The sequence below is a fragment of the Bufo bufo genome, chromosome 2 (genome assembly GCF_905171765.1).
Source record: "Bufo bufo chromosome 2, aBufBuf1.1, whole genome shotgun sequence".
Lineage (NCBI taxonomy): Eukaryota > Metazoa > Chordata > Amphibia > Anura > Bufonidae > Bufo > Bufo bufo.
In genome coordinates, this window is record NC_053390.1 from 461,380,377 (window position 1) to 461,395,095 (window position 14,719).

Sequence of the window (14,719 nt, forward strand, 5' to 3'; positions counted from 1 at the left end):
GACACAGGAAGATGAGAAACCATTTAAAATACCATAGCCAGCTAACAAACACATGTATACAATAATCTCCCATTACCACTGGAGTGAACTTTATCCAGCCTTGCTCAGTTATCAATGTCAAATAAAGTTACTATGATCCTCATGCATGTTTATTTACAGGACAACGTCATTATCTCCAGTGGCTGATCAGGCACACTAGAGACAACAAACGCACATTCCTTTTATATATTATTCTCTTAACAAATGTATCCACGCCAAACCAATAAATCTACGTCTTGCGCAGGGGCCCTAGCCGGCGTCCATACATCAGCCAAGAAAACACTGCTCTGCTGAACGCATAAGTCTCTCATGGGCCACAGCCCAGCGCACAGCACATTGGACCATTTGCTGACGGAGACCTTTGCGAACGGCCAGCTGTGTCTCCACATACACTGGAAGATATCCACTCCAATGGTTTACCCTGACACTGAGAGACATGATGACAATACACAATATATTAGAAACACATCCTAATAAAATTTCCACAACAGATCCTAAATTTGAGAAATATGAGTGCGTCAAATAAGGGATGTGGCCCAGGTCGTGGTGCTGCTGATGGAGCTCCTGTTGCAGGGAGAGGATGTGGTCGTTCTGTGCCAGCTACACGCACAAGTGAAACACCTTCCTCAGGTGCGAGTAGGCAACAGAACTTTCAGCGGTATTTGGTCGGGACAAATGCGGCTCTACGAATGGTGAGGCCAGAACAAGTACAGGCGATAGTAGATTGGGTTGCTGACAGTGCCTCCAGTTCCTTCACATTGTCTCCCACCCAGTCTCCTGCTGAAAGATCAGAGTTGGCACCTGCAGCCCATGTCCATCAGTCTTTCACCTCACCCTCTTGCAAATCAGCCAAGCAGTCTGAGCCCCAAGTCATGCAGCAGTATCTTCTGCTTTTTGATGACTCTGTTAGCAGGGTTTCCCAGGTCCATCCACCTATCCCTGCCCCAGAAGTGGAAGAGATTGAGTGCACCGATGCACAACCACTTATGTTTCAAGATGAGTACAAGGGAGGACCATCGCAGCATGTCTCGGATTATGACGAAACACAGGTGCCAACTGCTGGGGCTTTCGAAAGTGTGCAGACCGTCAAGGAGGGCAGGGGTGAAGACTGGGTGGAAGATGATGTGGAGGACGATGAGGTCCTCGACCCCACATGGAATAAAGGTCATGCGAGTGACCTGTGTAATTTGGAGGAAGAGGCAGTGGTCGCACAGAGCCACCAGGACAGCAGAAGAGGGAGCAGAGTGCAAAAGCAAAGTGCCCGTCCCCTAGACAGTATGCCTGCTACTGCCCACCGCAGCAAGGGACCGAGCACACCAAAGCTAGTTCCAAGGAGTTCCCTGGCGTGGCACTTCTTCAGACTTTGTGCTGACGACAAGACACGAGTGGTTTGCACGCTGTACAATCAGAGCCTGAAGCGAGGCATAAACGTTCTCAACCTGAGCACAACCTGCATGACCAGGCATTTAAGTGCAAAGCACGAGCTGCAGTGGAGTAGACACCTCAAAAACCAAGAAAGGTCTCTGGCTCCTCCTGCTTCCTCTTCTGCTGCAGTCTCGGCCTCTTCATCCACCTCTGGAGTGACAGTGCCACCTGCCACCCCGCAAACAGAGGGTCTGCCAGCAACACCACCATCTGGGTCACCAAGCATCACCATAATGTCCCACAGAAGCGTTCAGCTCTCCATCTCCCAAACACTGGAAGGGAAGAGGAAGTATTCCCCTACCCATCCGCGATCCCTGGCCCTGAATGCCAGCATTTCTAAATTACTGGCCTTTGAAATGCTTCCTCCTCCTACTCCACTTTCTCATCCTCTACCGCCTCCTCATTCGGTCAGCGTAACACCTTCACCACCAACTTCAGCACAGCCAGGGGAAAACGACAGCAGGCAGTTTTAAAACTTATCTGTTTGGGGGACAAACCCCACAACGCGCAGGAGCTGTGGACGGGCCTTGAACAACAGACCAATGAGTGGTTGGTGCCAGTCAGCCTCAAGCCCGGCCTGGTAGTGTGCAATAATGGGCAAAATCTCGTAGCAGCTCTGGGACTAGCCGGTTTGACACACATCACTTGCTTGGCGCATGTGCTGAATTTGGTGGTGCAGAGATTCCTTAAAAATTACCCCAATATGATATGTCAGAGCTGCTGCATAAAGTGCGGGCCGTCTGTGCGCGCTTTTGGCATTCTCACCCTGCTGTTGCTCGCCTGTCAGCGCTGCAGCGTAACTTCAGCCTTCCCACTCACCGCCTCATATGCGACCTATGCGCGGGCGAGTCACTCTGTGGAACAGCACCACTTCACCACCAATGACTGGGCCTCCATGCGAGACTTGTGTTTCTTGTTGCACTGTTTCGAGTACTCCACCAACATGGCCAGTGCCGATCACGCCGTTCTCAGCGTTACTATCCCACTTCTATGCCTCCTTGAAAAAACCCTGCTGGAGATGATGGGAGAGGATGTGGCAAGGGAGGAGGAGGAGGAGGAAGAGGGATCATTTTGTAGGGTTTCTGGCCAGTCATTCACAAGTGGCTCGGAGGGTAAGTTCCTGCACCCACAAATGCCAGGTACACAATTGTCCAGCCACGGCACAGTTCTGGAGGATGACGAGGTGGAGGATGAGGAGATGGAGGAGAAGGAACCTTGTTCACAGCAGGGTGGCACCCAGACAAGCTCATGGCCATCACTGGTGTGTGGCTGAGGGGATACAGAGGACACAGATAATACACCTCCCACAGAGGACAGCTTTTCGTTGCCTCTGGGCAGCCTGGCACACATGAGCGATTACATGTTGCAGTGTCTCCGCAACGACCGCCGAGTTGCCCACATTCTAATTTGTGCTGATTACTGGGTGGCCACGCTGCTGGATCCCCGTTACAAGCACAATGTGCCATCCTAAATTCCCTCACTGGAGCGTGATCGTAAGATGCGCAAGTGCAAGCGCACGCTGGTAGACGCGCTGCTGGTGGCATTCCCACCTGACAGCGGGGGGACAGTGGAAGCACAAGGCGAAGGCAGAGGAGGAGGAAGAGGTCGCCAACCAGCTGGGGCACCGCCAGCATCTCAGAAGGCAGGGTTAGCATGGCCGAAATGTGGAAAAGCTTTGTCAGCACGCCACAACAACCAGCACCACCACCAAAAAAAAAAAATTAAAACCATGCGGAGGAATTGCTCCCCTGGTTAGAGATACGCTACAGTGTCTGGATTTGGAGCATTTTCACCCGTTTAGGTCACATTTTTCAGTGAGTTTTTTTGTCTCTTTTGGAGCTTACCCTAATAAAAAATAAAAAAATACAACCAAAAACCAGTGTTGGCTACCCCTTCCTCCTCCACCGCTGCTTCTACCTACACCGCTACGTCCACCGCCTCCTCAAACTCCTACTCCATATAGACCTCCACCTCATAAATAAAGTTTTCACAAATTTGTCTGTTACATTTCTCGGGTGAAATTCACCAATTTTTGGGTGTGATACACCACTGCTATACCTAGTAGACAGGTAAAAAAAATAATTTGTCTGTTACATTTTTAGGTGAAATTCACTAATTTTTGGGTGTGATATACCACTGCTATACCTAGTAGACAGGTAAAAAAAATCACTAATTTGTCTGTTACATTTTCGGGTGAAATTTACCAATTTTTGGGTGTGAGATACCACTGCTATACCTAGTAGACAGGTTAAAAAAAATTCACAAATTTGTCTGTTAGATTTTCGGGTGAAATTCACCAATTTTTGGGTGTGATATACCACTGCTATACCTAGTAGACAGGTAAAAAAATTCACTAATTTGTCTGTTACATTTTCGGGTGAAATTTACCAATTTTTGGGTGTAAGATATCACTGCTATACCTAGTAGACAGGTTAAAAAAATTCACAAATTTGTCTGTTACATTTTCGGGTGAAATTCACCAAGTTTTGGCTGTAATATACCCCTCCTCTACCTAGTTGACAGCTTAATAAATTTCACTAATTTTTCTTTTACATTTTCAGGTGACATGAAATAATTTTTGGCTGTAATATACCCCTCCTCTACCTAGTTGATAGCTTAATAAATTTCACAAATTTTTCTTTTACATTTTCGGGTGACATTAAACAATTTTTTTCTGTCATAGACCCCTGCTTTACCTAGTAGACAGGTTAATAAATTTTGCAAATTTTTCTGTTCTTGGGTTGAAATTTTACAATTTGGACTTGAATAAACCCCTGCTCTGCATAGGCGACAGGGACAGAATTTTTTGTAAATAATCTGTTCCATTGGTGGGTGACATTAACCCATTTCTGGACGATAAAAACTCCTACTCTGCATAGGTGACAGGAACATAAATTTTGAAAATTTGTCTGTTACATTGTCAGGTGACATTTTACAAATTTTGCCAGATAGAAATATGTGACAAATTATTGAAGCGCAAATGTGGGACAAATTATTGAAGCACAAATGTGGGACAACTTGTTAAAGTTTAAGCATTGAATGAAAGGAGGTGGCACGCATCAATTAAAGAAGAAATTCTGAAATTTTATTCCCTGTCACCTATGCAGAGAAGGGCTCTGCATAGGTGACAGGGAATAAAATTTCTGAATTTCTTCTTTAATTGATGCGTGCCACCTCCTTTCATTCAATGCTTAAACTTTAACAAGTTGTCCCACATTTGTGCTTCAATAATTTGTCCCACATTTGCGCTTCAATAATTTGTCACATATTTCTACTCTATCATATTTAATTTGAAACAATTAACCTCCCTTGGATGTGGTCTCTTTTTCTCACGCTCCCTCTCCGGCATGGAACCCGGTTTCGCCGATAACCGTGATCAACATGGTAGGCTCAGAAAAGAACATCGAAAGTTGATAGAGAAGATATCCAAATGGATGGTAGACGTCAAGGTGCACCTCTGCATATGTGACCGGAACATAAATTTAAAAAAATCGTCTGTTACATTGTCAGGTGAAATTTTATAAATTTTGCCGGATAGAAACCCCTGCTCTGCATAGGTGACAGGGAATTAAATTTCAAAAATTCTTCTTTAATTGATGCGCGCCACCTCCTTTCATTGAATGCTTACACTTTAACAAGTTGTCCCAACTTTTGTGCTTCAATAGTTTTCCCACATTTACGCTCTATCATATTTAATTTGAAACAATTAACCTCCCTTGGATGTGGTCTCTCTTTCTCACACTCCCTCTCCGGCGTGGAACGATGATTCGCCGATAACCGTAATCAACATGGTAGGCTCAGAAAAGAACATCGAAAGTTGATAGAGAAGATATCCAAATGGATGGTGGACGTCACAGGGACGTACGATAAGGCAGGAGTTATCTAGAGTCAACAAAGTGGCAGCAGGGCCTCTCCTGTCTAACGTTTCCTAATCCAAAATACCGCAGTGACATTCCCTGTAATTTTTTATTAATCATTCAAATAACAGGGCATCTTAAGAGTCCTGTATTGTTATTTATCGTCACTACCTCCCCGAGTTGGGAGTGGGTATTTGCCGCGTGCCCCCTACTTTCCTTAAAATTCTTCAGTTTTAATAGCTTCTCCCACATTTCCCCTCAATCACAATTAAATTTCATCCATTGATCTCCCTTAGATGTGGTTTCTCTTTCTCACGCTCCCTCTCCGGGGTGGAACCCTGATTCGCCGATAACAGTGATCAACATGGTAGGCGCAGAAAAGAAAGTTGATAGAGCAGATATCTAATTAGATCGTGAACATGACGGGGACGTGCGACATGGTGGGACAGTATGTGAGCACACGCCTACATGAACTGATTGACAGGGGTCAGCCCTTGCAACTTCTGGGTCTCCAAATTAGGCACATGGCCTGAGCTTCCCCTTTACGCCTTGGAGGTGCTGGCCTTCCCTGCAGCTAGTATATTGTCTGAACGTGTGTTTAGCACGACTGGAGGGGGTTATCACAGGTTATATTTCCAATGTTTTGGGGTGTACTCTAGTTTAAAAAAATAAAAATAAATTTAAAACCAAAAAGCAGTGTAGACTACCTCCTCCTCCTCCACCGCCGCTTCCACCTACACTGCCACATCCACCGCCTCCTCAACCCCCTACTCCATATGGCCCTCGTTTTCCTAAATTAAGAATATTATTTTTTATTTTTACGTATTTTATGTTATTTAAAGTCATTTCCCTATCGACATTTGTTTGCAGAGCACTTGCCATGCTCTTAACCTCATTTTGATGTCATTTGCAGCCCTCTAGCCCTTTCCATGACATTTTTACAGCCATTTTAGCGCTCAAACATTCGGGTCCCCATTGACTTCAATAAGGGTTCGTGTTCGGGGGCAAGTTCGGGTCCCGAACTCGAACTTTTTTGTGAAGTTCAGCCGAACATGTTAAACCAGAACATCCAGGTGTCCGCTTAACTCTAGCCAGGATTCATCGGGCTCAAGTTGTGAAAGAGTGGTTCAGGGAGCATGAGACATAATTTTTTTTACACATGGATTGGCCACCACAGAGTCCAGACCTTAACCCCATTCAGAATCTTTGGGATGGGCTGGAGAAGGCTTTGCGCAGCAAACAAACTCTACCATCATCAATGCAAGATCTTGGTAAAAAATTAATGCAACACTAGATGGAAATAAATCTTGTGACATTGCAAAAGCTTATCGAAACAATGCCACAGCGAATGCATGCCGTAATTAAAGCTAAAGGCTTTGTTTTGGTGGTGACTTTTTTTGGACAGACAGTGTATATAGCCTTTATATATTTTTGCAAAGTGATGTTGAATTGTGTTTGTTTTTATTTATGACATACAATCAGCTATTAAGTAAATTCTTTCTGTATGCCCTTTTGATCCATTTGGTGATTTTTGGCATTGCTATGAAAGGTTGCAATCCTTGTAAAGCTTGACACATCAAGAATTGAGTGCCTCTATGGGATACCTTGTGATTGTGACATGTAATTGATCATGAAATAAATAGACTCCTGGGTTACACACTTTTCGTACAAGTCATTCTACAACTAAGACTAATCATATCAGTTACTTTAATGATGTCATTACGCAGGAAGCTTGACCTCATAAAAATGTCATTATTGAATTTTATTGGAAAGTATTGACGGCACTTTTACTAGATGACTCAAACCATGGAAAATGTGCGATTTAGTAAAAAGTTAAAAATTATTTTGTAACAACTGTTCTGCGCATCACTCATAACTGAATGTGGAAGTGACAAGCAAGAAACTCATCTGCTTTTTCTACACAATTATTTGGGTGATGTATTTGTAGCTTTTTTTTAATTAATTTTTTTGCTAGTTTCACCATTGTTTGGGCTATGAATAGTTCTTTAATATAAACTAATAATAATAATTATTCTGTACGGTGGCAGACATGGAGCAAGTGAATTAAAAACTGCAAAATGTCTCAAAATGTTTTGCAGTTTGCACCAATAAGTCCAGAAACTCACACTGCAGTACAGTGTGACATGAGTACATTTTACAAGGCATTATTAAATTCCTGTCAAACAGAACATACTTACGTACACTAAACAATTATTACCAGTGTTAGTCTTTTAGAACCCAAACCTATTTGTTACAAAAAAAATTATATATTTGGACAACTATCATTCATATACAGCATGGTGGCTCCGTAGTTAGCACTGGTGCCTTGCAGCACTGGGGTCCTAGGTTCAACTCTGACCAAGGACAACATTTGAATATAGTTTGTATATTCTCCCTATGTTTGTGTGGGTTTCCTCCCACACTCTGAAAACTGGATTTACACTGCCCGATATTCGCTCATTTCCTACAATATGCCCATCTATTGTATTTTTCACTTTATAAGACGCACCCGATGATAAGATGCACCCCAGATTTTAGAGGAGGAAAATAAGAAAAAAATATATTTCATCAGACCTCATATCAGATCCTCATATCAGACCCCCATAAATATTAGGACACCACATCAGACCCCCATATCAGCCCTCCATATCAGAACCCCATCAGCCCTCCATGTCAGACCCCCAACAGAACTCAGAACAGACTTTTTCTTTCAGACCCCCATCAGACCTCAGATCAACCCTTTTGTTTTAGACCCCCATCAGACCTCAGATAAGCCCTTTTCTTTTAGACCACCATCAGACCTCAGATCAGCCCTTTTTCTTTTAGACCCCATCAGACCTCAGATCAGCCCTTTTCTTTTAGACCCCATCAGACCTCAAATCAGCCCTTTTCTTTCAGACCCCCATTAGACTACTATAAGAAACTTCCTTACCTCTCCTGCACCGCGGCTCCTCTACGGGTCCAGCTCGCGCTCCCCTGTCTTCTCCGACCCGCGCTGCACTGTCACCTGACTGATGGGACTGAGATTGGACTGAGCTGCACCTAGGCCATGTGAATGATGAATGTGATGTCATATCGCCTAGGAAGAGACTGTGGCCCTCACAAAGTACCGCCGCCTCTTCATACAGATTTTTTTTTAAACTAAAATGGAGGGATGGGCCCGAGTTGGGTAGTCAGCCTCAGGCCTATCATGCACCTAATCCGCCCTTGCCTATAAAACACTTTAGAGAGGACCTGTCAACACTCCTGACATGTCTGTTTTAATAGCTTCATGCATTCCCCATGTAATAACAATTCTGGAGCATCTATTCTTATGGCTCTATGATGTGCCATTCCTTTATTATTTGTACTAGAATTTATGAATTAATTGCTATTAGCCTTCAGTAAGGGTACAGAGGGGTAGTAACTAGTTGGGGGTGCATCCCTGCACAGCCTGACAATGGCAGCACTGATTGGATAGAGTGAGTCTGTGCAGGTACACCTCCCCAACTGGTTACCTCCCCTCTGTACCCTTACTGAAGGCTAATAGCAATTCATTCATAATTTTTAGTACAAATAATAAAGGAATGGCACAACATAGAGCCATAAGATGCTCCGGAATTTTTATTACGTGGGAAAAGCATGTAGCTATTAAAATAGGCAGGTCAGGAGTGGTGAAAGGTCCTCTTTAAAGAAAAGTACCTCAGCAAACTACACTTTGCTGAAACAACACAGCTTTCGTGGATTCTTTTACCTCACCCATCCGAGTGAGATATACACCCCCTCCAGTACTTTACCATACTACCATACATAGAGTTACAACAGTTAAAGGGGTTGTCTCATCATAGACAACGGGGGCATATCGCTAGTATATGCCCTCATTGTCTTATAGGTACGGGTCCCACCGCTGGGACCCGCACCTATATCGATAACGGAGCCCTGCAAGGTGGTGGCTCGGGACTCCGGTCTGGCCATCACCGAGCCGGCTCCCCATAGAAGTGAATGGGAGCGCACCGTGCATGACCGGCTAATGCTCCCATTCACTTCTATGGGCCCGGAAATAGATGAACCAGAGCTCGGCTATTTTCGCGGGCCCCATAGAAAATTAATGTAGGGCGGCTGCGCATGTGCAGTGCACCCTGCTTCACTTTCAGGGCTCCAGTGGTGGGACCCACACCTATAAGACAATGGGGCATATCCTAGCGATATGCCCCCATTGTCTATGATGAGACAACCCCTTTAAGGCTTTATGCATACAACTGTGTAGGCAAAAAAACTGATCTGAAAAATAAGGATAGCTTTCATGTGCATTCCATACTTTTCTCATTTCCATCAATAGAAAGGCCTTTTTTCATCCGCAAATATAGACAAGAATAGGGCTTGCTGTATAATTTGTGGAATAGTAATGATACACAAAACATATAGATGTGTGCATGATCCCATAGAAATTAATGAATCATTTGAATATGAATGGCACACAAAAGTAAAACACAGTCATGTGCATAAGATCTAACACAGGATCCACCATTTACAAAAGACGATAGTCACTCCTCTCCTCCCCTTTGTACAATGACTTCATGGGGCCACTATTGTCACTGTTACCGCCACTGCTGCTACTACCACGCTCCCCACGCTGTCATGGGGCCACTATTATCACTGTTACTGCCACTGCTGCCACCTTTCCCACTCTGTCATAGGGCCACTATTGCACTATTGTCACAACTACTGCCACTGCTGCTGCTGCCACCCTCCCCACTCTGTCATGGGGCCACTACTGTCACTGTTACTGCCAGTGCTGCCACCTGCCCCACTCTGTCATAGGGTCACTATTGTCACTATTACTGCCACTGCTGCCACACTCCCCACTCTGCCATGGGGCTACTACTTGAATATTGGTGCACTGCACAGTTATGTACAAGGCGATAAAGTGTAGCTGAGTCTGTAGTTCAATAGTCTCCTATGCTCTCCATGCACTCTCCCTGCAGTTTAATTTCCAAGCCATCACACTGAGAATGGGCCACCAAGTGGGAAGAATATGATTAGGCAGATTGGCCTGGATATACCTGATTTATCGTGATTCATGACTTATCAATTTGGAACTTATTGAATTTCTTGTCGAACTTCAGCAAAGCTGCCTCATCAAATTTTTCAAAACTTTGCTCATCTCTAGTCACAAGCAAAGCTGCATATTAATCTGTACATGCAGTTCTTAGTGATACTTATAATTTTCTTGACTCATTTCCATTAACATACCAATTTGCACAAGTAGTTTAATGATATTTGCCCTAGCAGCTATAATTGTGCTTTAGTTAAAATTTTACACAGACTGAAGTAAGTCAAAGTTCACCTGCTGTTATTTAAAGGTGTGTAGAGCTGATTGTGCCAGCGATTTATGGGACTGTTTATTAAACCCTTTGAAGAAAAGTAGAAGGCAAATAAAACATTTTAGGATTTGAGTCATCCATAAGGTATCAAAGTAAATTCCATAGCATTTTCACTCAAAGTAGTAGTGGTAGCCTTTCACTTAGGGCTCATGCAAACGGCCATAGCAGTTTTTGAGGTCTACAAATTGCGGATCCGCAAAACACAGATACCAGCTGAGATCCTGCAGCCATTTTTTTTTTTACACTCCTTCACAAATGTCATATCCTTGTCTGCAAAACGGACAACAATAGGACAATAGTCCGGATGCGGACCAAAAACAACAGTCGTGTGCGTGAGCCCTTACTGATATGCACTATTCATTGCCCTAGTCCCATAAGCCCTATAATATTACATGTTAATATGTTAAAATGACAATATTCAGAGATGTGCTGTACAATTTATTAGAAGTGTTACTGCATCTCCAGCTCCTATAAGCACCTTAAGGTGGCCACTATTGATGATCAAACACCAAAGTATTCGGGTGTCCCGGTTATCGGCCCGAGCACATTGCTATATTTGTGTGCTCGGCCGAGCAGCCGAGTATAATGGAAGTCAATGGGAGACAACCAGGCACCCCCTGCTCTGAAGAGGGGAGGGTGCCTGGTCCATTGGAAAAGGTCAGAAAGTGACAGAAACACCACCAAAATGGATCGAGAACAGCATGGGGACGATGTCTGTATGCATCTTGGACTCCCAGGTCGCTGCTGGGAACCATGTTGTCCGAGTTGTACGCCACTTTTGCAGACTGACAAAAATACGCACAAAACCCCCCAAAAAATCTATTTTACAGGAAAAACTGTTAGGAAACATTCTTTCCTGTATATTCAATTGTATATAAAGTGCAAGTGCTGCACAAAATTACAAGCAAGAGGCACTCCGAAACAGCCTGTATATCACATAAAGGAGGGCCTCATTCACATTGTGGTACAATTGTTCAGGTAGTGGGACTCCTACACTCATAAAGCCTATGCACTAAGGGAAAGGGCTGCCCAAAATTACAAGGAATCAGCACTCCAAAACAGCCTTTGTTACACATAAACGAGGGCATCATACACACCCTTGAATAATTGTGATTGATGGCCTGCTGGTGACCCTCAAAAACATTTGGAGCAAGGGCCTGCTGATCTGACCATCTAAAACATTAGGGGAGAGGGCCTGCTGCTGCATTGGTGACTTTTTAGATAACCTCTTGACTGATTACATATCATGACCATAAAAAGTATATAACAGAATTTTACATTCCGAGGAAGATCACAGGTCATATAACAAAGTCAGGACATAGCATTGTCACAATAGTATACACGGTTATTACACATAAACCCACAACATTACCCCCCATTTTTATTACAGTATTCAATCTTGCAATAAAGGAGCAGCAGCATTAGGAGGAAGAGGCTGTATTCACTTAGCAGCCAACATTTTATGTGCTTGATATAATATTCTATTAATTCCAGTGACAACATAATCTTGTAAATTATCAGTGTCAAAAATACCAGGCAAACACATTCTAGGATCAAGATCATATTGTGCACTATATATCTTGTTGATTAATGTTATTACATCGCTCCAATACCGTTTTAAGGCACTGCAACTCCATAACATATGGAAAAGTCCAGCCTCTTCCTCACGAAATTTCGGACATGTGGAATCTCCTCTATATCCAATTTTAAATAGAAACGCTGGGGATTTATACGTCCTGTGTAACATATACAGGTGGGACAATCTAGCCGCTTCACTAAGGGACAAATTTGGGGTAAGAGCCAATGTTTCCTCCCACTGGGTATCCGTTATTACACCCACATCCTTTTCCCATTGTATTTTTACCTTTAGAGGAAGCTTTTTCAAATACTCTCCCAGGAGCTCAAGGTAGATAGCTGAAATAGCTCCTTTCACTGAGCCCACCGCCACTATCTTTCCAAGTAATCGACTAGAGGTAAACTGAAATGATATCATTTTGGACTGCAATTCAAGAGCATGTCTTAATTGCAAGTATTTATAAAAATGCACGGATGGTAGATTAAACTCCGAACTTAACTGCTGAAACTGTTTTAAAGTACCCTGAGAGTATAACTGGTTAATATTCCAGAGGCTATTCCTTTCCTATTGGGAGAAACCTTCCAGACAAAACAGCTCTGACAAAGCCTTATTACGCCATAATTCCCCAAACCTCCTTAATCTTCCCCCATACCTTCCTCATAAGCCCAATAATCGGGGATGATTTAAATTTTACATCCACATCCCTCTCCAAAAACGTAACAGGTGGAGAACACCTGGACGCCCACTCTATAAGCTTACCACTCCCTCCACCTCCTCCAACTATACTCCAGCTCTTAAAATGCTGCACTTGGGCGGCTAAAAAATATAAAAAAGGGGTAGGCCAAGCCGCCCATTTCCTTACACCGTTGTAAAGTTTCATACTTGATCCTACTTCTATCTTTTTTCCATAATACAAATCGATTTTTTGGGGGGATCTTAAAAAAGTAATGCATGGGAATCCAAACAGGTGCATTATGAAGTAAGTATAAAAGTTGTGGCATCAACACCATTTTTAACAAATTACCCCTGCCAATCAGAGATAAGGGAAGTTTATGCCAGGATATCGCTTTGAGTTTAAATTTAGCCAGTATTGGTACTATATTGTCGGGAATATACCTATGAGGATTGGTTGAGACTTCAACTCCTAAATATCTAAAAGATGACACCACTTTAAGATTAGTATGAGCAAGGGAAAGAGACTGCGGAAGGGGGGACAATGGCATAATCACAGATTTATCCCAATTAATAAGTAGACCAGACTTGCTACCAAAATCAGAGATGAGTGATAATATGGGGTTAATTGAAGAGGCAAAATTTCCTACATATAACAACATATCGTCCGCATAAAGCGAAACCCATTCCTCCATCCTCCCTCTCCTAAAACCTTCTATCAATAGGGTGGATCTAAGCAGACATGCCAGCGGTTCTATTGCTAATGCAAAAAGAAGAGGGGACAGAGGACAACCCTGCCTCGTACCCCTCCCCAATTCCAGTATCGGGGACACGCCACCATTTATTCTAAGCCTAGCTCTCGGCTGATCATATAATAGTTTTACCCACTTAGTGAAACTAGGAACAAATCCCAACTTCGACAGCACAGCCCAAAGGTGGTACCACTGGATGCTGTCAAAAGCCTTGGCAGCGTCCAGTGAAACCACAGCCTCACAATCCCCCCCCCCCCAATTGGAGATTAAGAAACAGGCGCCTAAGATTAAGGGAGGTGGATTTATCTGGCATAAAACCAAATTAATCTTCATGAATAATAGTGGAGATAACTCTTAACAATCTGTTAGATAATACTTTGGCCAACACTTTAATATCCGCAGTCAATAGTGAAATAGGCTGGTATGAGTCAACTAAGGTAGGCTCTTTACCTGGTTTTGGGAGCACAACAACTATTGCTTCTCTCATCGAGCTTGGTAAAGTACCAGCACAATAGGAATCCTTATACACATTTACGAGGTGCGGGAGTAATAAATCCTGATGTCTCCTATAAAACTCCCCAGGAAGGCCATCTCCCCCCGGTGCCTTGTCATTAGGGAAAGAGCTCAATGCCAACTATAGTTCTTCTAATTGAATATCCCTATCTAGTAGCTCCCTTTGTTAGACAGAGAGAGTGGGCATTAAGATTTAATTTAGGTAACAATCCCTATCCTTCAGGGTAACTGTCAATCTAGACCTATAAACTTCCTTAAAGTGGGTATGAAACACCCCAATTATATCCTCATCTCTGGTAGCCAGGATACCATTCATGTCTTTAACAGCGGTCACACAGGAGGGACCTGATTGTGCTTTTACAATGGTAGCCAAAAGGTGACCAGCACTCTCTTCTTCCATAAAATACTTCTGTGCTCTGAAAAAGCTTTTAGCCCTTGCCTTATCAATCAAATGTTCTTTTATCAAGTCCTGAGCCTCATTCCAAATATTGGCATTTTCTGATGTTGGATTAGCGATGTATT